We start from the raw sequence: 27,726 nt of genomic DNA on the forward strand, positions 1-27,726 counted from the left end.
CAGTAGATTTGCATCATTGCAGAAGGGCTAATCAACAAAACTGCAATTTTACTGCAGAACCATAAAAAGAAGGAGCAATTTTTCCTTTCCTTGTCTGCACAAAATATATTTTCTTTTATTCTTTCTCATTGTAATTATCTGATGATTGTTTTCAAATATAAAAGGGTTCCATTACAGATATCTCAATATTCCAAAATTTTTTGATGTACCCTTCTACCATGACATCATTGATATGATTATTAACAGAATTCCTGTCAGGAATTTTTTTTATTATTTCCACGTGTGTGAGCCATCTTTCTATGAATAGCCTCAAAATCATTTTCATTTGTGATGTCATCATTCTATATTTTGCTATATGTCCTTTTACAGACCATTAGGTTTTCATTCCCGTCGATTATAGTTTTTGTAACTTTAGACGAAATCTTACAACACATTCACAGCCAATCACGGTGAACTTACTAAGTTAGAAATTTATTCTGAAAGTAGGGTTATGAGTAGGGACCGGATTTTTATGTAATATCAAGGTGTGAAATATGTACATATTTATGTAAGAAAAATAAGCTGAATATGTACCAAAATATGTAAAATCATGAAAATATTTAATATCAATATCTGGCAGGTATAGGGTAGGTAAGACTCTCCAGTTGTGATTTCATAGATCACCCGACTTTTTTACCGCACACTTGACACATTACTATTTTTCCATCTACAGTAAAAGCTTCGTCCATTGCAACCCATGATTTTAATTTTGCCGTTAGGGGCCATTTTAGTTAGTTGAAAGCAGTAGATAAACTCATTTGCACTTGAAACTGTAAGTACTAAAACTAGAGAACTGAGTGAAATGAATGACACAACAGTACTGTAAGCACTGTTTCGCTTTACTGGATTAGAAGAAAATAAGAGAAGATGTGGGACACATGCATTTTAGCTGCTCCCTGTAAGGAACAAGTACCTACTAAAACCTCAACCTATAGGAATTTACAGACTGTTGTTTGAAAAGTGACATTCCTGTCTCATTCAGAAGGGTAGGATTATTCCAGCCGAGAACCATACTATCTAATTGCTCAGAAAATCCCATTTCCGTATAGGTCTACTAAATTTAAAATAAAGAGATCAAGCAATAATCTGAAAGTCATGTCAGACTTGACACGGGTTTTCCCTGGAAGGATTAGGAAGAGGGTGTGTAAGGTTGCAAATTGCATGGGAACGGCTTGTTAAAACGTGTGCAGAACAATTATAGTTCGAGACAAATCATGTCGTTCTCGTCCCATTCCACCGCATGAAGGTAACGCTACTTTCTGAGTGATTTTTGCAATACAAGGTAGTTGTATGAGAAAGGTTGCCTTTTGATCACTCATATTTACAGTGGGCGGTATGGGATGAGTGCCTCTATTACTTCCTGGAACTACGGACGTTATGTTTCATCCCGAAATATAGCCTTTATTGGGTAGGTAAAAAGGCTTTTTAAATCTGTGTATTTCAAATTGTAAACTTCCCCAGCAGAAGTTTTTTTTTGTTTCCTTTCAGAGAAGTAAAAATAAATAAAACTCCTAAATATGTAGATTTATATAATACCAAGCCATAATATGTAATGTGGGGTAAATATGTAAAAATATGTAGTATCAAATTTTAATATATTAATGGTAATTACAAGATTCGCATTAGATTTGTTATTTATATAGGGTTAGGTTGAAAAATAATATAATATGTAATTACATAAAAATCCGGTCCCTAGTTGTGAGCCTAAGTGTACTCTATGTAATACGAGTAACAAATTCACTTTATGCGTTAATTTACATAGTTATAGTGGCAATATTCTCGTACTCTTCTAAACACAGCACAACAACGCATGCGCGAGGATGCTTTACGATTCATCACCTGCCCAGGCTGAAGCACGTAGTACTGGAGTGTCGCAAACAAGATGCCACAAGCTGCACTGCACAAACAACGGTTTTACGACGGGATCTCGGCGGACGTCTGGCCTCACTCTCGACATTTGTGCTGCGATAGAGCCTGACGTGGCATTCCCAGAGACACAAAAACCTTCACAAAGAGTTACGGGCAATATTCTGAAGACACCGGGTGTTCGGAGGAGTGTTGGTGCTTTCAGCTGCTCTTCAGAGTCATGATTCCGACGTTAGGAATATGAAGTTTAAAAGGGTTTCTTTATATAGGCCTGTAGAGATTTTAAGAAGTGAAAGTAATTGTACTTTCTTATTCATCTTATGCTTTTCATTTCTACTATAATTCAGTGGCGGTTGAAGTCACTTTATCTATGTAGTGCCAGTACTTTCAAGTTAGAAAATAAAATTAACGATAATGTCGTTGTATATCGTGACATGTTTTATAATAATAATAATAATAATAATAATAATAATAATAATAATAATAATAATAATAGTAATGATAATAATAATATTAATAGTAATAATAATAAATTTAATAATAATAATAGGCCTGGTAATAAAATAATATAATAAATATGTAACTTTGAATTTCTCTACACTGGGGTATACATTAATTCTATTTTCCTGTCATTTTCAGTTAAGAGTTCAGCGACCTTCTGGATGAAATTATGGATCTTGCTAGCAGAAGTGAACAGAATCCACTACACATTTCTTAGACCAATGCCAGTTTCCACTAAAAACACACACGGAAATCAGAAGAAATCAATCTTAATATAACATCCACAAATCCATTGGAAATAGGAAAATAGAAGAGATTGGAGAAGGCTGGGTTTTCAGTGAAACACCTGCCCTTCGGCAGAACATGAAATGAAAAAAAAAAGAATGAAAATCTATTTGTTTTTGCATGTACCGAATTAAATTTGTAACTTTGAATTTCTCTAAACTGGGGTATACATTAATTCTATTTTCCTGTCATTTTCAGTTAAGAGTTCAGCGAACTTCTGGATGAAATTATGGATCTTGCTAGCAGAAGTGAACAGAATCCACTACACCTTTCTTAGACCAATGCCAGTTTCCACTAAAAACACACACGGAAATCAGAAGAAATCAATCTTAATATAACATCCACAAATCCATTGGAAATAGGAAAATAGAAGAGATTGGAGAAGGCTGGGTTTTCAGTGAAAGACCTGCCCTTGGGCAGAACACGAAATGAAAAAAAAAAGAATGAAAATCTATTTGTTTTTGCATGTACCGAATTAAATTTGTAACTTTGAATTTCTCTAAACTGGGGTATACATTAATTCTATTTTCCTGTCATTTTCAGTTAAGAGTTCAGCGACCTTCTGGGTGAAATTATGGATCTTGCTAGCAGAAGTGAACAGAATCCACTAGACCTTTCTTAGACCAATGCCAGTTTCCACTAAAAACACACACGGAAATCAGAAGAAATCAATTTTAATATAACATCCACAAATCCATTGGAAATAGGAAAATAGAAGAGATTGGAGAAGGCTGGGTTTTCAGTGAAAGACCTGCCCTTGGGCAGAACACTAAATGAAAAAAAAATGAATGAAAATCTATTTGTTTTTGCATGTACCAAATTAAATTTGTAACTTTGAATTTCTCTAAACTGGGGTATACATTAATTCTATTTTCCTGTCATTTTCAGTTAAGAGTTCAGCGACCTTCTGGATGAAATTATGGATCTTGCTAGCAGAAGTGAACAGAATCCACTACACCTTTCTTAGACCAATGCCAGTTTCCACTAAAAACACACACGGAAATCAGAAGAAATCAATCTTAATATAACATCCACAAATCCATTGGAAATAGGAAAATAGAAGAGATTGGAGAAGGCTGGGTTTTCAGTGAAAGACCTGCCTTTGGGCAGAACACGAAATGAAAAAAAAAAGAATGAAAATCTATTTGTTTTTGCATGTACCGAATTAAATTTGTAACTTTGAATTTCTCTAAACTGGGGTATACATTAATTCTATTTTCCTGTCATTTTCAGTTAAGAGTTCAGCGACCTTCTGGGTGAAATTATGGATCTTGCTAGCAGAAGTGAACAGAATCCACTAGACCTTTCTTAGACCAATGCCAGTTTCCACTAAAAACACACACGGAAATCAGAAGAAATCAATTTTAATATAACATCCACAAATCCATTGGAAATAGGAAAATAGAAAAGACTGGAGAAGGCTGGGTTTTCAGTGAAAGACCTGCCCTTGGGCAGAACACTAAATGAAAAAAAAAAAATGAATGAAAATCTATTTGTTTTTGCATGTACCGAATTAAATTTGTAACTTTGAATTTCTCTAAACTGGGGTATACATTAATTCTATTTTCCTGCCATTTTCAGTTAAGAGTTCAGCGACCTTCTGGATGAAATTATGGATCTTGCTAGCAGAAGTGAACAGAATCCACTACACCTTTCTTAGACCAATGCCAGTTTCCACCAAAAACACACACGGAAATCAGAAGAAATCAATTTTAATATAACATCCACAAATCCATTGGAAATAGGAAAATAGAAGAGATTGGAGAAGGCTGGGTTTTCAGTGAAAGACCTGCCCTTGGGCAGAACACTAAATGAAAAAAAAAAATGAATGAAAATCTATTTGTTTTTGCATGTACCGAATTAAATTTGTAACTTTGAATTTCTCTAAACTGGGGTATACATTAATTCTATTTTCCTGTCATTTTCAGTTAAGAGTTCAGCGATCTTCTGGATGAAATTATGGATCTTGCTAGCAGAAGTGAACAGAATCCACTACACCTTTCTTAGACCAATGCCAGTTTCCACCAAAAACACACACGGAAATCAGAAGAAATCAATTTTAATACAACATCCACAAATCCATTGGAAATAGGAAAATAGAAAAGACTGGAGAAGGCTGGGTTTTCAGTGAAAGACCTGCCCCCTTTGGAAGAACACTAAATGAAAAAAAAATATGCAAATCCATTTGTTGTTGCATGTACCGAGTTAACTTTCGATCTCGGCGCACTTTATTAGCAGTATTATTTCCATATTTGTATCCAAATCCGAAGTTAGTCTTCCCATATACTTTAGCCTACTTTCTGTTTATCTTCATATAATAATGAAAAAAAAAAAATGGATTTTGTAATAAAGTATTTATTTTACCGGTAATTTTTTTCAACACAGCACAGTAACATAGTTACATATGACTCAAGATATTATAGGTCTCGCAATGATGGAATACCGACGGAAGGAATGCGAATCAAACAATACGATAAGGAAGACCGGGCGACAGGAAAGGTCACGAGATAGCTTGAATGATATTCAAGAGTACAGTCGGAAGAGAAATGACATCGATAGAATCAGTCGTGCGTTGTGCAAGTTACATTACGACTTTAGTTTGTTCCATTGCATGTGAATACGTGTGTTGTATCGCACGGTATTATTATTTCACTCGTAAACATATGTTGCGCGTTTAATTAGCTTCAAATTTTACTCTAGCTACGTTCTTAATTTCCACAGCGATGTCCTCATCTGTTCATATTCTTGGAAGAGACAGTACTTCCATCGACTCGCTCCTCTCCCCCCTCGGCGTGCCAACATATACACGTCAAACCAGACAGCAACGCCACCATTGCTTTTCGGTAATCCTTCCTTGCGCGAGCTATAACATACATATAATAGTTGCCAAAACAGATAAATGTTCTGTCGGGTTTGTGAGTATAAACAAATGTGACGATTAAAGGCTGTCTGACTTTCGAGAGCTGACCACTCTCGATATCTTGACGTTAGCTTGATTGACTCAAAGCATTCATTACATCAACGACGAATGTAATATTGTTTTTCGGCTTTGCGGGCGCTATCAGTATTGCAATCTCGTTCGTTGTTCATCTCTATTCGAAATCCACCTACTTTACAAATGTAGTTTCCATATTTTATAAAACACCGTTGTCATAGATACAATTCTGATTCCATATCATGATTGCCTCTTATCCTTATTTACATCACGATGAAACTTCTGTGAAATGGTGCATTGCAATGTCTTTTCTATTACAACAAATTTCACCTCTATTAATCGAGAAATAAACCTGGCCCTCCAGAGTGGAAAACTGATGAACTAGCCATTCTGTTGACATTGTTTCAGCAAACCAATTTAATCAGCAGCAGCGTCTGTCCATGTTTTTATTAAGGTGCATGTAGCGCAGTTTGTTAACAACGTGTATTTTCAGTTACTTTGGCAGCGTGCGAGTGTGTTGGTTGTTTCCGCGCTCCTACTAATAATTTTCAATGAGGCTATAGTGGACGCAGCGCCCACTTTACCATTTACTATGTATAATACTGTTAATTAGTATGAATGGCTCCACTTTGCTTCAGCACTATAAACCGTAAGCCAGAGTGCTGTTGGTTCTGTTTTGATCTGCTGTGTGCAATTGTGATAATAATTGTGTTATGTTTCATGTATGAGTCATGTTATGTTTTGGCTTTCTGAAAACAGAAATTGTTTACTATCACCAACATTCTTCAAGAACTGAACTATTTGGCGCATTCCGTGATTACTAATGCAAGAATACTGAATCAAATGTAGACAATGTAGACATTCGTTAGCAGAGGAAATTGTGGTCATAATTTTAGTCTGGCAGAATAAAACTGCTTGAGACCGCACATGTTAAATATGGAAAAAGAAACACATGCAACTGAAGAGTTAAAAAAAAAAAGGGACCATAGTCCAAAAAATGAAAATTTGAGATATTAAGCATATGGTGAGCATATTGTAGCGGCAATTTACTGAATTTGTTGTTGGGGGGGGAGGGAAACGCCATAGGCCAGTGATGTCAAAGCAAGCGCATTTTTATGACCTTGACGTCGTGCGCGGGCAGCAAGCGCTAAGTATGGAAAGAGGAAGGGTTGTGTATATGAATAAGCAACCTGTTGGATTAAGAAAACAGTGGTGCACAAACTTCAAACGGAACGTGAAATGTTATGTCTTTATTTTTATATGGCTTCTTTCTTTTTAATATTGCCTATATTGTCTGTAAAACAAAAGTACTAACAAAGATTTCTTAATATTGCACTTGTGTTTTAAATCTTAATAACATAATAGAGAGTTAAGAAGGAATATTCACTTAAATTCCATAGTAGTATAATATTAAACTGTATTAAGTGGATGAAACACATTATTCATAAAGAAAGTGATATTCCAAAGAAAGAGACTGAGTATGACATGATAAGTTGCAATTTATATTGATGGTATCTTTAGCCTTATAAAAGTAATCAATGAACTAACCAAAACAATATTAGAGTACAAAGCAAAGTTACCTAGGTACTGTATCTGTTTTAATTGTAACTAATATTACATAACAAAACTCTTATCGCATTATGCTTTTGAGATAATGTTTGTGAGCAACTTCCTATCATCAGAATATTAAATTATTTTCTCGAAATCTGCTGAAGCTATAGAGCTGACATTTTTACAACACATGGACACGTATCGTTTGCTTATGATGTAACAGTAGTTGCTTTGTTAATTCATTTCCTTACAAACAATTTCCATGCGAATATATTCAAAATTTTCAATACACTATCTTCAGTAATAGGACGTATTTACGGTATATTAGATTTACGAAAATATTCTGTAAGGCTACCAAATAAATAGGCCTATATCTAAAAATTTCCCTTTTCTCTACGAAAAGTTGAGAAAATATTTCTTTTGAATAAAAAAATCAAACTTGTGAAAAATGAGCATTAAAATTAAAACTTACATTCTTATAATGCACTTATACTTCTCAGGCAAATCTAAATATTACCATGGATACAGTTTTAATAAGTTCTCTTCCCTTTATCTATTGAGTCAGTGCTGGCTATCCCTGAATATAGTTCGACCAAGCGGCATATACCACCTCTTTCGTCTGTCTCTTTCCTTTCCGCTGTAAAGCGCTCAGGCTCTCCTGGGCTCTAAAGCGCGCGCTTGCTCCTGTGGGCATCAATTGACATGCCTGTCATAGGCCTACGTTACAAGAGATTCATTTCAACAAGCGGTTCATGAATCAGTTCATGTACGGTTCCTGTGCCATCTTATGCGCATGCGCTAGTTGAGCATCTGCTATGGGATTGAAACTGGACTGGACGCTGTTGGAACGCTTTCACGGATCGTTATGTACTAAATCCAGAGATGCTATAAGTGTGATCATCTTTGCTAAGAATGGGATGCTTAATTATTATCGTTTCGCATTTAATTCTAATTGCAGAAAATAGAATTTCGATCATTTTTATAAAAAGATGACAAAAAATGTGGAAGGCAAGTATTCCGCTAATTCCATGTCGTATACTTGGGGATTCTCGTCTAAAACTAGTCTTGTTTTAATTATTAATTTATGTACGTTATTTATTATACTTTTAATCAAAGCTGCATGTTGAAATTGTGATTAACGATTTCAATACCCAAATAATTTCCATTCCCTTTCTTTTCGGCGAAAATTTAAATTAAATCTCTAGTTTCATTATTCGTTTGCACTGTCACTTTTCATCTTAACCTCAATGATGTGAACAGTCGATCATGTCTTTCTTCAGTATCCAGGAGACGTTGGTGAGCTTATGCGCATGCGCGTCTCGCGTACTCTTCCGTACATGCCTCAATCCGCTGACTACTTCTGACCGTTCCGAACCCGTGTCAAAAATTTGTTGGAACGCCCGACTGCAGTACATGTTTCCGGTTCAGGACTGGTTTGGATTGTGTCGGAACGCTTTTTCTGTACTGCGCATACTCACGATAGTTACGTACGGTTCCTGACTGTTGTTGGAACTAACCTAATAATGGAAATTTTCAGTGGATTTCATAAAACAACCGTAGTCCAAACACTTTTTTTTTTTGTGAAAACAGTCATTGTCTAGCCAGGATGATGGTAGCATTTAAAAATATCCCATTCATTTCATCTTGAAACATTTCATCATCTTCATCATCGTCATCATCATCATCATCATCGTCATCATCATGAACTTTACAGACTAAGGCCCCATTGAGCCTCTTTCTATCTTTCTCAAGATAAATGTTCTTGATCAATTCATCGCTGCTTAGGTCGTCCTAGATCTCTATGTCTTCTACGCTGGTGTTTGAAAACCAGTTTTTGTAGCCGTGTTGATTTCATTCCTTGAACATGTTGTGGGCACTGGAGTTGGTATTTTTTTATATCTTCCATGATATTTGAAACATTCAATTTTTCTCTTATATATACATTTCTTTTTTATACAGTCTTGTGAGATCTAATATTGAGCGTAAAAACCTCATTTGAGCAGCTTCTAGTTACCTACATTCACACATGTATTTCTATAAGGCAATTTAAGTTATGTTTCTAGAACATCTTAAGAAATGGCACGTTGAATTTCATACTTGAAGTGTCATGAACACCCATGCCAGATAGTTTTTTGTTTCTCCTGAAAATTTATGTTTTTGGACTATGGTTTTTTAAACCTTCAATTATTGTTATGAGAGAAAATTGAATCTCCATTTTCCTGGACTTATAAGACAACATACAAAAGTAACCTATAAGGGCTGCCGAACAAGGGCTGCCGAACATTGAAATCTTTCAAATCCAAGTTAGAAAATTATCTTATGACGAGTTGCCAAACTAACTTACTGTTTCCACGTATTCACATTTTTTTTATGTTCTAGTGATATTTAACTTATTTTATATTTTTGTTTTCATATTTTCCGATAATGGTATATCCCTAATGTGATAAGTTGAGCTATATATAATCATAATTTTTTTTACTGTGTGTACTTAAAAATGTTGTATTCATTGTATGCTTTGTACTGCACTATTTTATTACTACTCTTAGTATTATTATTACTATTAGGCCTGTTATTATTATTATTATTATTACTCTTATCATTATTATTACTACTATTCTTATTTATTATTATTATTATTATTATTATCAATAATTGTCTTATTTTTTTATACTTTGTATGCCTCATTTATTTTTGACCTGCTGTTCACATTTTATTACGCTTTTTTCTTTCTTTCTCTATGTTATATATTATGTCTGATTTCTTCTTACTTGTTGTTTACATTGTATTATTATTATCTTATTCAGTTTTGTGTGTAAAACTGTAGTGTACTTTGTAAATTTGTAGTGTTTTTGTAACGCAGTTTTTACTCCTGGTTGAGTGTTAGAGAAGGCTGTATGGCCTTAACTCTGCCATGTTAAATAAATTATTATTATTATTATTATTATTATTATTATTATTATAAAATTAATGACTGTATAATAACGTATTTAGGAAGAAATAAGAGAAAAGAAATCAAATTAATATTTCCCAACAAAATACAAACCAACTTTAAAATAATATGCTAATGTAAAATGGGTAATAAGAAAAGAGGTTGGAAAGAAAGGAAGACTATATGAAATAAGATTCGTGGAATAAGAAAATAGAACTTAATGTTTACCAACACAATATAAAAACAAACTACAAAATAACATGCTGTAAGGAAAGAAGTTGAAATCAGGATAGAAATTTTTGAAATGAGATTCGTTGTTGAAGAAAGTGTTATGGAAAGTGATTGATGAATATAAGATATCAAGCTGATCTTGACTTGAAGGTGTGATATGAGAACAGACGTTTCAACTACTCACATTTTCAATAATACTTAATTTTAAATGTTAAAGAAGGTTAACCCTTCATTGTTACTAACTCTAAGAGTAAAATGTAATTTCACGTTTTAATTAAACAATAAAAGTATAGTTTTGTTTCAGTCATTGCTTAAGACTGACTCAATTTTTTGTTACTTTTTTGTTGCAACAAAACTTTATATTACCAAATAATTTTGTACCAAAACTTGATGAATTCGGTCTTTTGCAAAAAAACTTGATATATGCATATTTCAATGTGTTATTGCGACAAAGCATATGAGGAAATTACGAATTTATTTTTCTAAACTTGATCTCATTAAATAAGCTTTTTCTTCCCGAAAAATGATATCAGGTGTAGTTACGAAGTTTTGGGACTCATCGCCTTAATTAAATATTTGTTGTTCATGACAGCATCAATAACAAAAAAGAATATAAGCTATTTCTTGAGCGACCTAATTAAAATTGAGGAAACGCTATGAAAATGTTAATCCTGAACTCTTTGCTTTAATTAACAACGTTTTTACAGAAAAATGAATAAACATAAGCAGCATAAAAATTTCTTGGAATGAAATTTTCTAAACAAATTTGTAGAAAAGCAGCAGAAAGCTTCCAATCTGAGTACTTAATGATGCGGGTTGGGGTTCCACTAGGACACTGTAATTTGTGCCAAGAGCTCTGTGACATGGGGTGACGTAGTGAGAAGGGCTGACACATTTTGTAAATATTTCGAGTGCAAATATAAATATGTGTATTGGTAAATAGCATGGATTGGTTTGTGTATCTTTTAATGTTTGTTTGTGTGGGAGGTTCTAGTCCGAAGCCACACAAATGCCCTCATTAACCTCTTCACACCAGTGGCGCGTTGTCCTGTACGTGCGACAGTGATGCCAACTTACTCATTTTATGGCTAGATCTAGCCGTTTTAAAGTGGCAGTTAGCTAGTAGTTTGCGAAACAAAAAAAAAAAAAAGCTGCTAGTGGCTTTTCCAGCCATTTTTGTAATATTATTTAGCCATTTCTAGCCATTTTCAGCTGTCACTGTAATGTTTAAATTAAGAGTACTAGATGACTTTTCATTTAATTATGAATTAAAGTAGATTAGGGTGATTCCGATCTCCTTCTCAAAGCGGATGAATGCAATCGCGATTGATTTTTCCAGATAAGGCGCGCAATTTTTTGCGTTGACAAGTGGGAACTCTCTTAGTGGCTATTGAGAGCAAAGATGTTATGTAATATACTAGAGTCATACGGAGCGCTGGTGTTCTGTCTAAAATTGAAACCAGTCTGCGCAAGTTCACGCCGCCATGTTACTAGTAGAAACAGCAGCGGTAAACACGATAGTGTCATACTTGTACTTTGTTTTGACTTAGGTTTTTTTTCTTATGGACATTGTGAAAGTGATGTAAATTGATGTGTTAATAGTAAGAATTTTTATGGAGGCCTATTATAATACGCATCTTCCAATTTAATGTGTCAATCTGTAGTCATCATGACAGCATTTACCTAAAACCGTACTTTCAAGAATCAAGAGTTATGTTTTATCTTTTCAAATTGGGTTGAAGTGCTTATTTAAATTATTTTATATTTGTCAGTTGTCTATGTTTTCATTTGCACCACAATTTTTGTTGTTTTGTTTTGAAGATATTCCTAGTGTATTATTTTGCACGGGGTTATAAACGTATATAGTTCACCTATAATTAACCATTTTATATTTTTCCGGACATATCTTATTAAAAAAGCAAGGAATGCCATCTTACTGACATTATATATGTTCATAAAAATTATGTTTCATCAATAATTGTAATATATGTATTAAAATAACTATATGGTATGTAAAGGAATCCACTCGTAAAAGTATGTTCTTTTATTTTGCATAAGATTATTATCTTAATTTTTAAATCTTCATGTTACCTATTATTTGCAATGTATTAGGTACCGGTATTTTTTATGACTGATAGCATTCCCTTTATTAATTGAAGAATGACTTATAAATGCAATGTAATTTTACCACCTTTGGGCATTATATTTTGCCAGGTTACTTATGTCTTGTGGTCTAAAAGTACCGGTAATATAATTTTCGATTCTCTAAAGCTTAACAACAGACCTACACTTATTATCACGTAATTATTTCATTTAAGAATTTTATTGTAATAAGAACTTGTGTAATCAATGTGCATATAATTATGTCTTGTGATCTAAAGGTATCGGTAATATATATTAATATAATTTTCGATTCTCTGACACCTAACAATACACTGATTACCGTAAAAAATAAATTATATAATTAATGTGTATTATGTAAGCCTAATTATGGATGTATGAGCATGTTTTCTGTAACTTAGTGCTAACGTTTTTTCCTTCCTTTAATGCTTTGTCGCATCAATGAAACTTTGAATATGTTTATTTCGTCCCAATTCTACATGAAACGTCGAAAATGGCCATAATCCGTCCATTTTTTTTATCATCACTGCGTTAAATTGCGTGATTTACGTACTGATATTATGCGTCTGCTTTCTATCAATATGGCGGCAAGCGCAGCGTTCAATTTGTCCCGGTTTCCTCGTTCTGCGCAGCCGGGACTATAGGGGCTTCGTCGGGAGAAGCTTTCTGTTGAGAAACGTTGTGGCAGCTTGGATGTGGGATATCGTGGAATTACTGCTTTTCTGCTGCAGCACTGCATCATTATTTGAATTCGAGCTACAACTTGCATGCAGTAATCACTCTTCACTCCGCAAAATGTCGTTGCTAAGCATGAAAGAAACTTTGGAATCAATTAAACAGCCTATCACTGATTTGGTGTTACTTCTTGGTTCTGAATATAACACCGACAAAATTGAAAACCAGTAGCGAAATATCAGCTACCGTAAAGTGGGGATATTTCGGACGCAGGGGTAACATCGGACGGTAATTCAATGTATCATATTTTATGTTGGTAACACCAGTTCTTAGCATCTTTTCCGCGCTTTTTACTATGTTCGTATGTTTCTGCACATTTTTAAAGACCCATTGGTGAACTGGTGTTACTTACTTACTTACTTACTGGCTTTTAAGGAACCCGGAGGTTCATTGCCGCCCTCACATAAGCCCGCCATCGGTCCCTATCCCGTGCAAGATTAATCCAGTCTCTATCATCATATCCCACCTCTCTCAAATCCATTTTAATATTATCCTCCCATCTACGTCTCGGCCTTCCCAAAGGTCTTTTTCCCTCAGGCCTCCCAACTAACACTCTAAATGCATTTCTGGATTCGCCCATACGTGCTACATGTCCTGCCCATCTCAAACGTCTGGATTTAATGTTCCTAATTATGTCAGGTGTTACCAACATAAAATATGATAAATTGAATTACTGTCTGATGTTACCCCTGCGTCCGAAATATCCCCACTTTACGGTACATCAGATGTACGAATAAGACGTTTACTTCTGAATTCTCTCAAGAAGTTAGTACAGTGATGTCGAAGGCCAAAATCCTTTTTCGGAGCTGATCTCACTAGCATTTTCCGTCTTAACCTACCGCATTCTAACAGAAGTCAAGCGGATTTTCAGCCAGGGAAACACAGTGAAAAATAAATTTAGAAACAGAGTTGAAACAAATACCCTCTCTGTTATTTGATGGTTAGAGACGTCAACATAAATGATGTTTTTCATACCAAGTCACAGAAGAAATATTGAATGCTTGCAGCAGCAGCACCAGCAGGAGAAATGAGGCAAAGATGAATTTTAGCTAGTTGAGTCTTGCACTTTTTTTTCACTCAGGAAGTTTGTTAATTATTATGCAGGTGTGTTAAAATTACATAATTTAGCCATTCTTGGTCTTTCAGGCAAGTCGGTTTAGCCTATTTGGCAACAATGACGTGTGGTAAGTTTCCATCTTAATCTTTAGCACTGTGGTTGGCCTATTACAAAAGTCATTCTGAAAAATATGCACTTAATTTTATTTATTTCGAAACTGAAAAGAAAACTTGAAAACTTCAGTAGCAATTAAACAGTTTCTTCTTCTTCTTCTTCTTCTTCTTCTTCTTCTTCTTCTTCTTCTTCTTCTTCTTCTTCACAAATTCTTCTTATACAGTGATTGCATGAAACATTTACCCTCTCAGTTGAGTGTTATTGTGATATTTAGATTTGTAAGAAATTGGTTCTTATTTATAAGGACTGTGAATACGATTAAGAAAAGATATATTTAATGCAAATTATGTGTTTTGTTATTAATTATTAATTTTCCTTGAATTCTAAATAGATTATAAATATTATATAACTGTACAACTATTTACAATTAAATTGTACTGTTTCATCTTTTTTATCTTTGGTCTTTGATGAGAAAAGAAGAAATATAATTAAGCAAGAAAGTAAGTCTATCCCTCTAACAAACACCATATCAATAAAAGAGGTATTTACTAAGCACGTGACGCTGACGTCAAAATAATTTGATGTAATTCACTGCCGCTGCTAGACAAGTGACGTCAGATGTTGAAACTTCCGTAACGTTTTATCAATTTTAATCGAGCATAAGTAAGGTATAAATTTTAAATACAGTGGAAGCTCTTAAGTTCGACAGAAATCAAGTTCGACATCGTATAGTTCGGCTGCTTACGTAGGAGAATTAGACACGCCCCTATGCGGGCACTAAGAAATGGATTTGCCATTTGAATGGGAATTGGTTCTGTGTCTTGTAGTGATACTTCTGTTAAAGGAAAACAGAATATTTTATTGATTAGGACATCCATATTGATCACTGATTTTAAATTAATGAACTCTTCTTTTCCTATTTGAGAATTGTGCCGTTTGTGAGACGGAACTGTCGAAAGACACTGTGGTACTAGAAGCGCATACACAAGTCTCGGGGCGGGCAGGAAATGCAAGTACAGTACTGTATTCGTTGATTGATAACCAATAAAAATTTGTATTCATTTCACCTGCCACACCCACTACCCTTATTGGCCAGAACTTTCAATTCTGTTCTGTCGAACTTAGGAGAGTCCACTGTACAAATTTAAAAATAGTCGTTCTTCAATTGGAATATAATAAATTAAATTTTAAACTTCGTTTTTTACGATTTCTTTTACGATTTTAAGACCAGCCTGTAATACGTATAACATATTTCCCACTTCGTTCGTTATGAGTTGTAGATACAGTGAAACTTCCCTTAACGGACACTTCCCAATAGCGGACTCCTCTCAATAGCGGACATTTTAAAATTCCCCTGCAAAATAACATTGGCCCTTACGATAAAATTCTTCCAAATAGCGGACATTTTCAATAACGGACGCGGACACTGAAATGTATCCCCCAACAACGGTTAAAACTTCCAAATAACGGACAGCGTGAAAGAAAAAAAGAAAAAGACGGTTGTAAATTAAACGGAATTCTTTGCAACAATCATTATCGAGCATTTGAACGTTCTTGTACTTTATTGCAGGTAAGCAGCACAGTTGTTAGTTGTGATACTGTACGTGAGCAGTCCGTACTTTCTTAGTTTGTCAAGTTGAGTGTTCGGAAGTACAGTCACATTAGAAATGTCACAAAAACGTAAACATTTGTCACTAAAAGAGGAAGTGGATATTGTAAAGCATAGTGAGAAGGAGCAATTAAGTGTTCGTGAGCTGGCCACAAAGTTTAATGTGGGAAAAACTCAGATTAGTGAAATTTTGAAAAACAAGGATGTTATTTTAAAATCATACACTGAGAATGCAATTCTAGATTTATTTGTGTAAGGTGAAGTGGTACAGTGACTGATGTTTATTTCATTTACAAAACATTTACTGGTACGATTTCTCTCTGGATGAATACTGTAAACCAGGGCTGGGCACATTACGTAATTCTGAGAAATGAGCGCTGTGTGCTTTAAAGAGCGGTTCTTCCGAGCGCTGTGACGTATGCATACTGTACGTCATTCAGTGTCGGTGCAGTGGTGACTCTGCAATATGATGGCGAACTTTGAAAACGGAGTTTCCGCTCATACATTAAAGCGGCTGATGAACATGATAATGATGATGATAAGTACTGTATCACAGAATATTCCGAAATGACATTAGTAATGCAGTATTTTTGTTTGAATATAACCTAACTGATTAAGAAGTTCAATATCGAAGGGCATTACTCTTTACAAAATGCTACTGAATATGACAAATGTGTTGGTAATGAACGCCATAAATTAATACAACAACTTAAAGAAAATGTTTCTCAGGTACATTATATCAGAGTATCTATTTGATATTTATATTGCATTATAAGTTATTATACAGTTAGTAATATATAATTTTAAATTATACAAGTATTATGTTATATCACAGTATAGTATATTACAGTTTATGATATATCACATCATATAATATCATATCATATTATATCGTATCGTATCGTATTATATTATATTATATTATATTATATTATATTATATTATATTATATTATATTATATTATACAATAATGCACTTAGTGAATCTGCTATGAGAATTAGCTACAAAATTTGCCACGAAATTGCAAAGGAATTGAAAACATTCAACGAAGGTGAATTCATCAAGCGATGTTTAATTATATTGGCAGATGAACTCTGTCCACAGCAAGTAGGGGAAGTGGAAGCCATACGCCTGTCTCGTAGAACCGTGGTGAGGAGATTGCAGTATGTGCGTATGGGTTATGTAAATGAGCCTAATGCGTACAGCGAAGTTTATTTCATTAAATTAATAATAATATTATAAAGTCTATACTTTACAATGGATTGATGTAATATCCTAATAAACTGTTATGTACTCACAGACTGAATGACTAGAACAACCGTGGCTCTTGTTATATTAATGCAGGGAAGGTAGCTGTAATGTGAGTCCGCCACTGCGGAGCGTTGTGGTCTGGCTTGCCTTGGGGAGCGAGAGCAGCTCTGGCCGGCTAAATGGAGCCGCTCTCATGCCCGGCCCTGCTGTAAACACTCTCACAAGCTCACTGTCTGCTGTATTGTACTGTAAAATATAGTGTTGAATATGTATGAGAAAGTTTAATGTAATGTATACATACTAACGATTTTCTAAATAGCGGACACTTCTCAATAACGGACATTTAATTTTTCCCCGGCGGTGTCCGCTATTGGGAAGTTTCACTGTATCTCGTTGGCAGCATACGAATGTATTCAAGATACGATGAAAGAGTAATGGAACGGAGAAAAATTCTCTCCGGCGCCGGGATTTGAACCCGGGTTTTCAGCTTTGCGTGCTGACGCTTTATCCACTAAGCCACACCGGATTCCACCCCGGCGTCGGAAGAATCGTCTCACTTTTAAGTTCCAACTCTTGGGTTCCCTCTAGTGGCCGCCCTCTGCACTACTATCTATGAACCTAGGACCGAAGTCCACACATGTGCTGAGGTGCACCCGTTATGAGCGACTAGTTGGCCGGGATCCGACGGAATAAGCGCCGTCTTAAATCACGAAGTGATTTACGCATATCATATATATATATATATATATATTTTATTATAATGTACCGAAGTACATGTGATATTTCCATGCAGATATTCTGCGTCATCGTACAATGAAAGAGTAATGGAACTCTGGGGTGGAATCCGGTGTGGCTTAGTGGATAAAGCGTCAGCACGCAGAGCTGAAAACCCGGGTTCAAATCCCGGCGCCGGAGAGAATTTCTCCGTTCTTACTCTTTCATCGTATGATGACGCAGAATATCTGCATGGAAATATCATATGTACTTCGGTAGATTATAATAATATATATATTCAAGATGTTTTCATTCTTATGCCTTGTTACAAGCTTTGTCATCGTTTCTGCGAATTCCGTATTGGCACAAATTGTGAACGGCGCTTCCGAGGGATTGGAAGTTACCACCGCCGTTCTTCCACTATTATGCTGCCTCCCTGTTCGAACCCTCACACTCCTTTCTCGGAAGAAATCATTTGGCCGACTTTCGCATCTCTCCCGGCTATCGTCCTCTCACGACAGTATCTCGTGGCGCGGAGCAATGTGCGGCCGTGTCTGTGTGTGTGTTTTCGCAGTCTACCTCAACATCCGGATCCCGGAAGGACTCAATCGCCGTCCCCTGCGTCCACTCCATCTCGCCGTCCCGTGCCCCAAGACATCCCCACACGTCTTTTAAACAGAGCCCAATCAATAAAGTTTCTGGTTCACACTACGGAAACCCCTGGCACAGCAGTGGAAAAACGATACACTGAGAGGTGCGACAGCGGCTCCTTGTATAATGGAGACAAACACAAGAAGGATGTAAAGACAAACCGTCAGAATCCGATATGTCAATTCTACAGATGGAATCAACTTCCAGGAAAAATAACAAGGTGGAAAAACAACTGAGGGACAATTTCTCGCTAGATCTGAGCCATGGGATTTATTCTTCAAGAAAAAATAATTTCTGAAGTTGGGAGTCTCGTCTCGTCAGCTCTTTTAAGCTTTATATCAAATGTTTGTGGATTACCATTTTACTTTCTTCAAGGACATCCGCCTTCGTCTTCTTTTCCTCAGAAAATAACTCGTACTGTCGCCCAGTTGGTTGGTTGGCACTTATATATAATATGCTTAAACATTGTTTAATAATTCGAAGTTTGTTTTCGGACTAGTTTACCGAATTGATTTTCTTTTAATTTGTTAAACGCTAATTATATTTAAATATCTAAATAATTGAAGGGTTCAGAGCCATAGTGGGCCAAGTGCCTTTTATTAAAAATGGAGAAAACAAGGGTTAAAATGTAGTGAGTACTGTAATTTTATAAGAAGTAATATAAAGTATGCACATTAAAACTAAATGATATATCAAATCTTCATTAAACTACAGTATTCACTTAACTTTAACCCTTCCTTTCTCTGTTTTTAATAAATGGCGCTTGGCCCATTATGGCTCTGAACCCTTCAATTGTATTTCACAGATGATAGTTGTAAGCAATTGTCTTCTCATTTCTAATGTATTCAGATTAAATAATAACTTATATAAGTTTTAATAATAGTAGCTGACAACATATATTATTATTATTATTATTATTATTATTATTATTATTATTATTATTATTATTATTATTATTATTATATATTACACGGTGTAGGCATATTCACCTGTTACCGCTTCACAGATGATCCTATTCGATTGCAAATGTCTCTTATCCCTATAATAATAATAATAATAATAATAATAATAATAATAATAATAATAATAATAATAATAATACTTACTGGCTTTTAAGGAACCCGGAGGTTCATTGCCACCCTCACATAAGCCCGCCATTGGTCCCTATCCTGAGCAAGACCAATCCAGTCTCTATCATCATAATCCACCTCCCTCAAATCCATTTTAATATTATCCTCCCATCTACGTCTTGGCCTTCCCAAAAGTCTTTTTCCCTCCGGCCTCCCAACTATGTGCATTTCTGGATTCGCCCATACGTGCTACATGCCCTGCCCATCTCAAACTTCTGGATCTAATATTCCTAATAATGGCAGGTGAAGAATACAATGCATGAAGTTCTGCGTTGAGTAACTTCCTCCATTCTCCTGTAACTTCATTCCTCTTAGCCCCAAATATTTTCCTAAGAACCTTATTCTCAAACACCCTTAATCTCTGTTCCTCTCTCAAAGTAAGAGTCCAAGTTTCACAACCATAAAGAACACCGGTAATATAACTGTTTTATAAATTCTAACGTTCAGATTTTTTGACAGCAGACTGGATGACAAAAGCTTCTCAACCGAATAATAACACGCATTTCCCAATTTATTCTGCGTTTAATTTATTGTCCCATTCCGAGGCTTATTGTAGGGATTCGTAACAAGCTATTTTTTACGGTGATGAGTTGTTAGCCCTTCGCCCAACCCCCAAGCTGGAGAACCACCCCTTATCGACTGTCCACGACTGCTTATTCAATATATTCGCAGCTACCCTCCATATGTGGAGGCCGTGTCCTCTACCCGCAACCTGAGGACGCGCCATGCCGTGGTTATAAGGACCCACAATACATGAAATAATAATAATAATAATAATAATAGTAATAATAATAATAATTGAGAAGATTAACTCCATATATAGATGAAATTATTGGGGATGATCAGTGTGATTTTAGAAGTAATAGATTGACTATTGATCACATTTGTGCTATATTATCTCTAGTGAAATGCCTCCTATTCTGATCCGTAAGTGATAAAGTAGTAGACGGCCATGGCCTTGTATAATTTAATTCTTGAATCGGGCCATTCTTTATTTTTTAGTGTTTGTCTTAATGTTACAGTAATATGGGGTGGAAGTGAAATAATTCTGCAGATTTTCAGAGCGAATAGCTCATAATGTATGTAACAAAAAAATTCTAATACGATATTGGTGAAAAATTCATAGTTTTCTCAGAAAAAAGTTTTTTTTTTTTCAAATGTTTAACACCCTTTTCTTTGGCAACTATTACGAGTAGAATCATGATTCTTGTCCAAACCGATAAAATATATATAATAAAGAATCATTTATCCCTCCGGCGTATTTCAATAGCGTGGACAATTTTCGTGTAAATTTAATTTAAAAACTACTGATTTCAAGCCGCTGAACGATGCAAACAGATTGTGATGTTGTAGCAAAGAGAGTGAGATTCGCGTAAGGAGACAGACCTGAGTTCGTTGACCTCTTATATTCGTATTACGTGAAGAAGGAGGGGTGTGTTAGCGGCGATGTTGCCGGACTGCTGAAACTTCGAACTTAATTTTATAAATTAACAGTGTATTCAATATAGGTTTTCTATTCATTTAGACTAAGTGTTCCCTATCGTCCCTTTCAATCTGCACGATTTTTTCACTTCCACTCTGTATAATGACAGACTTCTGTTTGAGGGATGTAGAGGTGAATATTTCAAAATCCACAAAATTTATCCGATTTGTTTGAAATTGATCATGGATACTAAGTATGTTATTAGTAATGGACATACCAAGTTTCAACTTTCTAACTACAATAGTTCTGTAAATATTAACAATTTTATAAAACTTTATATCGTTTGATATAAAATGCTCCATGCACCATATTGTAAGAAATTTTCAATATTTCTTTTTATTTATATGTTCAGAGAGGGTATGTAAATAATGACAAGTATTGGTTTATTATGGGAATAATATAGTAATATATTTATCTTGGTTTTAATTTCATACTTTTAAAGGGCAAAAAATTAAAAACTAACATCGGAATATGAAAATAAAGATAATAAATATGGAAAAAACCAAATTTTCATTTTTTCTTCAGTTTTGTTCAAAATTTCACCTCTGCCTCCCCGTAAGGAGGTTCAGAACTTCAAAAATGACGAAATATTTAAATTTTATTTTATTGTCTCATTGTATTCTGTAGACTTCAGGGATTACAATTATATGATATTCATTGTTTTGAAAATTGGAAAATCTTTTTTCTATCTTTTTATTTATGTCGCACCTGTCAATTGATGTTTCTTGTCAACTTGGAATGAAGTTTCCCAAAAATTACATTTGTTTAACATATGACCCATTATCTCAGCTTCTGCCTAAGATACAAAGCTCAAATTTGTAACATATGTTCTCCATAAGTATTTCCTACTTTTAACATAGGGAAATGTTTCTGTGTTGGATAGTTAAAAAATAAAAAAAATAAATTATCTCCTTTTTCATTTCCAAAATTCAGTTTCATAATATTTTTTGTTTAATTTGTAAGGTTTTTATAATATCTAAACGTACTTATGTCTAAATCATCAACAGGCTTCCTGTAACATGTGGTAAAATTTTCATCTTTCTACATGTGAAGATTTTTGAGAAAATGGAACATGAACTTGGTGAAGTTTAACATTGTGGAGATAGGCGATTCAGAACCGCCTTAAGAACAATGAAATAAAGCAAAATTATCATCGGAGGAACATAAATTCGCCTAGAGAAGTGAATAACGATATACTGACACATAAATAAACTGGCAGGAAAGTACCTGATAAACAATATATTCTCCTATTTCAAGTGAAGGAAAACAAGCGATCGTCTTATAAGGAGGAGAAGAACTTAAAAAGGATGTTAAATATAGGAAAGGAAAACACGAAACTTTATACCCGCTCTGGTTCTGTGAAGAATCTATATGCCTCGTGAACATTTGAGCCTGGAGAGCACTTCACATCGAATGGATTTAGCACTATCTTGTGCATAGCGTAACGAGCAATGCTCTGACCACATTTCCTCAACATCTCTTCTCACTGTCCACGCCCTCTCCTCTACATCTCTGTCTGCCATTATCATTCACCGATCGCTGCGGTCGCAATGACCTCCTTTCGCTCCACTGCGACTGTGATGCTGGATAAAAATGAATCCGTTCAAGAATTTGACAAAAATGTGCCACATATGTAAAAGTAGCTCCCTTCGTCTGTAGCACATCACTGTGTGGCTACCGCTCTAAATTTTATGTTAGTCTGTGAGTATCGTAATAATTGTAGCTACATTTCACACACACGAAATAAAGACCTACTGAAAACACACAAACAATTTACATTATTAATGTGAAAAATCAAATGAAGTACTATTCAAGTTGGAAGTGAAGTAATCCTGCAGATTTTCAGAGGGAATAGCTCATGTTGTACGTAACAAAAAGGTGCAATACCATATTGTTGGTAATACCATATAGTTTCTAAAAAAAATGCTTTTCCGAAACGTTTAACACTCTTTATTCGGAAAATATTGCAAGTCGTGATTTTTGTTCGTATCGAGAGAAAATATAAAAAAATAATCATTTATCCCTGTGACTTATTTCAATAGCGTGGACATTTTTCGTGTAATTTTAATCTAAAAGCCACTAATTTCAAATCATTGAACGATGGGAAAAGATTGCAACGTTGTAGCCAGAGAATTGAATTTCAACTTTCTGGAATGTTTGTCCAAACATTTTCGTCCAATCCCAGATCATATGTACCCAGATTGCTCGGCGTTATATGTTTGACGGTAACAACTTTTGTCATGTTTGCTATGCTGCCATATAGTTTTTACATAAGGAGTCACGTCATAACTCCCATTTGAATTGCATTAGCGACTGTATTGCCATCTCGTGTTCGTTTACGGCGGACGGGTGGCGATCCTGGCGGTTGATCTCTTCAAAGTCAACCGATAGGAATGAGCAATCTATGTGTGATCTGGGGTCCAATGCAACATTTCGTCCAAATTTCTATGACCGACACATTTAAATCCAGTGTAATAAGTCCACAGCATTTTCGTCCAAGAGTAAATTTCGTCCAGAAGTGTTTTACTTGACAAAAATTTAGTCCAATATACATATTGTCCAATCGTGATTGAATTTGGATACTCAGATACCAGAAGCACATTTTAAACAGATGCCAACAATATGATACCAAAGAATGGGGAACTAAAAAATGGACAGGTGGTGCTAGGAAAATGTATATGTCAGTTTTACTTAAAATTATCAGGTATGGATCCCAAAGTAGGCTAATTACATAAAAAAGGAACAAACCATTGCTCATAAAAGACGGCTACTGTTATCAGCAACACTCTTATAATAATGATCGAACCAGGATACATTGGCGAGTGAGAATCGGTCAACTTATAATGAAATTACACAGAAACCCGCAGAATCTCGAAGATGGAAATTAAAGAAGGAAATTACACTTTCTAAGAAATAGCTGCAATGAATGCATTATCTTTGGTCTTTGAAATGACTGAAAATAAATCTCATGCTTTATTTTAATTATTCTTTTTTTTTGTAATAAATATAGTTACGAAAATTTTAAGTAAATAAATCTGGACAAAATCAGGTAAGGACAAAATACATATAGGTCGAAATTTCACTTAGTACTAAAATGACATGGACGAAAGATTTGTGGACAAAATTTTATGCAGAACAAACATAGGCTATAACAGGATAAACGTAAAATTAGGACCAAATTACGAGTGAACGGAAACGTAATGGACTAACATTCTGCTAACCGAATTTAAAAAATACATCCTTTTCGACAGAATCATGAAACGTAAATACATTTGGACTAAATCAGGTAAGGACAAAATACATATAGGTCGAAATTTCACATAATACTAAAATGGCATGGACGAAAGATTTGTGGAAAAAATTTTAAGCAGGACAAACACATAACTGGACAAACGTAAAATTAGGACCAAATTACGAATGGACGAAAACGTAATGGACTAACATTCTGCTAACCGAATTTCAAAAAATACATCCTTTTCGACAGAATCATGAAACTTAAATAAATCTGAACTAAATCAGGTAAGGACAAAATACATATAGGTCGAAATTTCACATAATGCTAAAATGACATGTGTTCCCTATCATCTGATGAGTAATAACATATTTTAATTTCCATGATTTATTCGAATCTAGTTTTGGGAGCCATATTTGTTTAAAAGTGCACCCTCTTGTACCTTTGAACACAAAACATCTTGTACCATGGAATTACACGATACTATCGGTTTTTGTTTTTCTTATATTTTAAGGTCATATCACGAGTAAGTCTGGAATTAAAGAGGTCTCCAATTGATTCAGATGTCTTGAAGAAAGCTGTTGAAGCAGTTAAATAGCTCCTCCAGGAATGACAATCTACATCAGAGAAGCCTGCTCTGGTTTATGATGGCAAATACATTTTAAATATGATTGTCAGTTTTTACAGCTATATTTCCACCTATATTCCACGTGTTCCAACTTACAAGAGGGTATGTTCCAAGGTACATGATCCTGTTGTACCTTTGAACACATTACATATCCCTTAATTTTATTTTTTCCATCCTTAATAGATCTGTAAAACAGGAAAATACATACAGGAAGTTGTAAAGGAATCTTGAATTATTTGAAGCATTTTTTCATTTAAATAATTTCATTTCCCAAAATTAAAAAAAAATGAAATGTGAAAGTGTTTAAAGGTACAACAGTCTCCCCTACAATAAATGAAATCATAATTGTGAGTGTAAGTTGTAGTGAATGAACTCCCTAACTCTTAGTAAATTTTATCTCCAGAATTTACCATCAAATCATTAACGGCGCCGAGATTATCTCGTGTAAACACAGTGGCACAGTGGGACGCCATTAAACATTCATGTCTGTAATAGGATTCAATCTCATGACTCCTGTGTTTATATAAGCTGCTCCTTCGACATCGAGCACAACAGCAGACAGATTGGTAAATACAGAATACCTACTAATCTAATTATACCAGTTACTCTATTTTTGTTTCAAAGTTTTAAATGAAGCTTGCATCAGAGTGCAACATCTCGCAACAGTAGATAGTTTTAATGGAAGTACCATACTGTTCTCCAACCGGAAGATTAACCGTGCAAGAAATGTGCTTACTATTGCGTTATCTATTGGAGCGAAATAGAGAGATAATATTACCTTTATAACGTCAGTTTAAAAACCATGCGCTCTCCTGCATATGCTATTCCCTGTATGGAGAGATTAGGGATCATATTCATAGACATTCTTAGCGCTGGCTTCCAGTGGATGATCAGCGAACTAACGTTTTTCGTATTCATAAACCAGTGTTAGCGATATGATATGATATGAATCCTATACAAGTAATCAGTCGAAAGCCGAGGCTAGTTTAGCACGCTCGTAGCGCGGGCTAGCGGAATATCAATATCAATATCAATACCAAGAGATTAACTTAACAGTGATCTAATTTTGTAACTAGGGTAGTATAAGTATGTGTGTATCAGTGTTATCGTTTGTGCTTTGAAAGTTAGCCAATAGGGATACGAGTACCCACGTCTGTGACCTTACGACATTTTATGACATTAACATTCATTTACAGCATTACCCCGCTGCGTCTCATTCTCCTGAGACTTTCTCGTGGTTGGAGTACAGTACGTTATCTTTTTAACAATAATAATAATAATAATAATAATAATAATAATAATAATAATAATAATAATAATCCGTGGCGCTACAGCCCGTGAAGGGCCTAGACCGACCAGGCGGTTGCTGGCCTCGCGCCCACATGCCGAAGCAGAGGTGGACGATCATCCAACCAGAATGGAGATACCGTGTGGTTAGCGCGATGATCCCTCCAGCCGTTATAGCTGGCAGTAGAATAAAATAGTATTTTCATATTAAAAGTTAGGTTCTGAATATAATTTGTTCCCAAATAACTATTCTATGTTGGCAATAATGTGCAGAGAATTAAAACGAGGGTTTTTCGAAAAGTAATGCTGCTATTTTTTTTTTTTGTGTTATTGTTAACAAATTTCGGAGCACTATCCCGTTAACTTTCCTGCTTAACTGACTTAAGTTTCGTACCTCTGCCGCTAGAGAGCTCTGAATTATAGTCCGAAACATGGCGGCATGTAACAGCACTACGTCGATGCGTCTGAAGCAGCTTGCTGTGATAAAGTTTCCGATGACAGAAAATGTGGCCCGACTGACATTCGTAGAGGGAATGAAGGTTCTTTATGGAAATGAATGTGTAGACATCAGTACTGTGCGACTCTGGTCTGTTCGTACTTACAATGAACCTGGTGCGACTTTCAACCTGTGTGATAAAGAACGCAGCGTGTGCAGGTAATAACCGGAGAACTGGGATTCCGAACGCTTTGTGCACGATGGGACTTGGTTTCACTGTTTTTGATCATCCTCCATACAGTCCCAATTGGTTCCGTCAAATTTTCATATGTTCCCAAAACTTAAGAAACACCTGAGAGGACTGACCTTGATTCTGACGATGCAGTGCAGACAGAAGTGAGCTGTGATTCTGTCGTCAATATGAAATATTCTACAGTGTCGGTATCAAGAAACTGGTATCTCTTTGGGAAATATATTATATTGATCTCCAGGGTGAATATGTAAAAAAAATATAATATATGGATATAAAACTGTAGGAAGTTACCACATTATGTTTTACTCAAATAACTATAGGTCATTTTAAAATAAAAGCTGAGAGGCAAAACATTTAAAAACAACCTCACATATCTGACGTTCCATTTTCATTACAAACTTCATTATCAGGATCGTGAACCCAACCATACCTGAAGGACTGTTTACTATTTGAGTCCGTTATGTCTGCCTAGACTAAACAACTGGTTCCGGAAAATCATTTTCTATTAAACGAATCGCTCTTGTGTTGTGTATGTGACTATACTTATTTTAAATAAATAACACCATTTCATAATTAAACCTATTTGTTAGGAATTAAACAAAATAATATGTGAATTTGGAAGTCATGTCATGAAGTCTGCATATCTTGTAAATGCAGATTTCATGACAGTCATTATGTAAAATGGTT

General features: G+C 35.0%; 2 non-coding genes across 2 annotated transcripts; one reads left to right on the plus strand and one right to left on the minus strand.

Annotated features, from left to right (window-relative positions):
• Window positions 1-17,679: 17,679 nt before the first annotated feature.
• TRNAC-GCA (transfer RNA cysteine (anticodon GCA)) lies at window positions 17,680-17,751 on the minus strand. The gene has a single exon. It is a non-coding gene; the product is annotated as a tRNA-Cys (tRNA).
• Window positions 17,752-18,068: 317 nt separating this feature from the next.
• TRNAC-GCA (transfer RNA cysteine (anticodon GCA)) lies at window positions 18,069-18,140 on the plus strand. Its single transcript has one exon. It is a non-coding gene; the product is annotated as a tRNA-Cys (tRNA).
• Window positions 18,141-27,726: the final 9,586 nt, after the last annotated feature.

The sequence above is a fragment of the Periplaneta americana genome, chromosome 8 (genome assembly GCF_040183065.1).
Source record: "Periplaneta americana isolate PAMFEO1 chromosome 8, P.americana_PAMFEO1_priV1, whole genome shotgun sequence".
Taxonomy (NCBI): Eukaryota; Metazoa; Arthropoda; class Insecta; order Blattodea; family Blattidae; genus Periplaneta; species Periplaneta americana.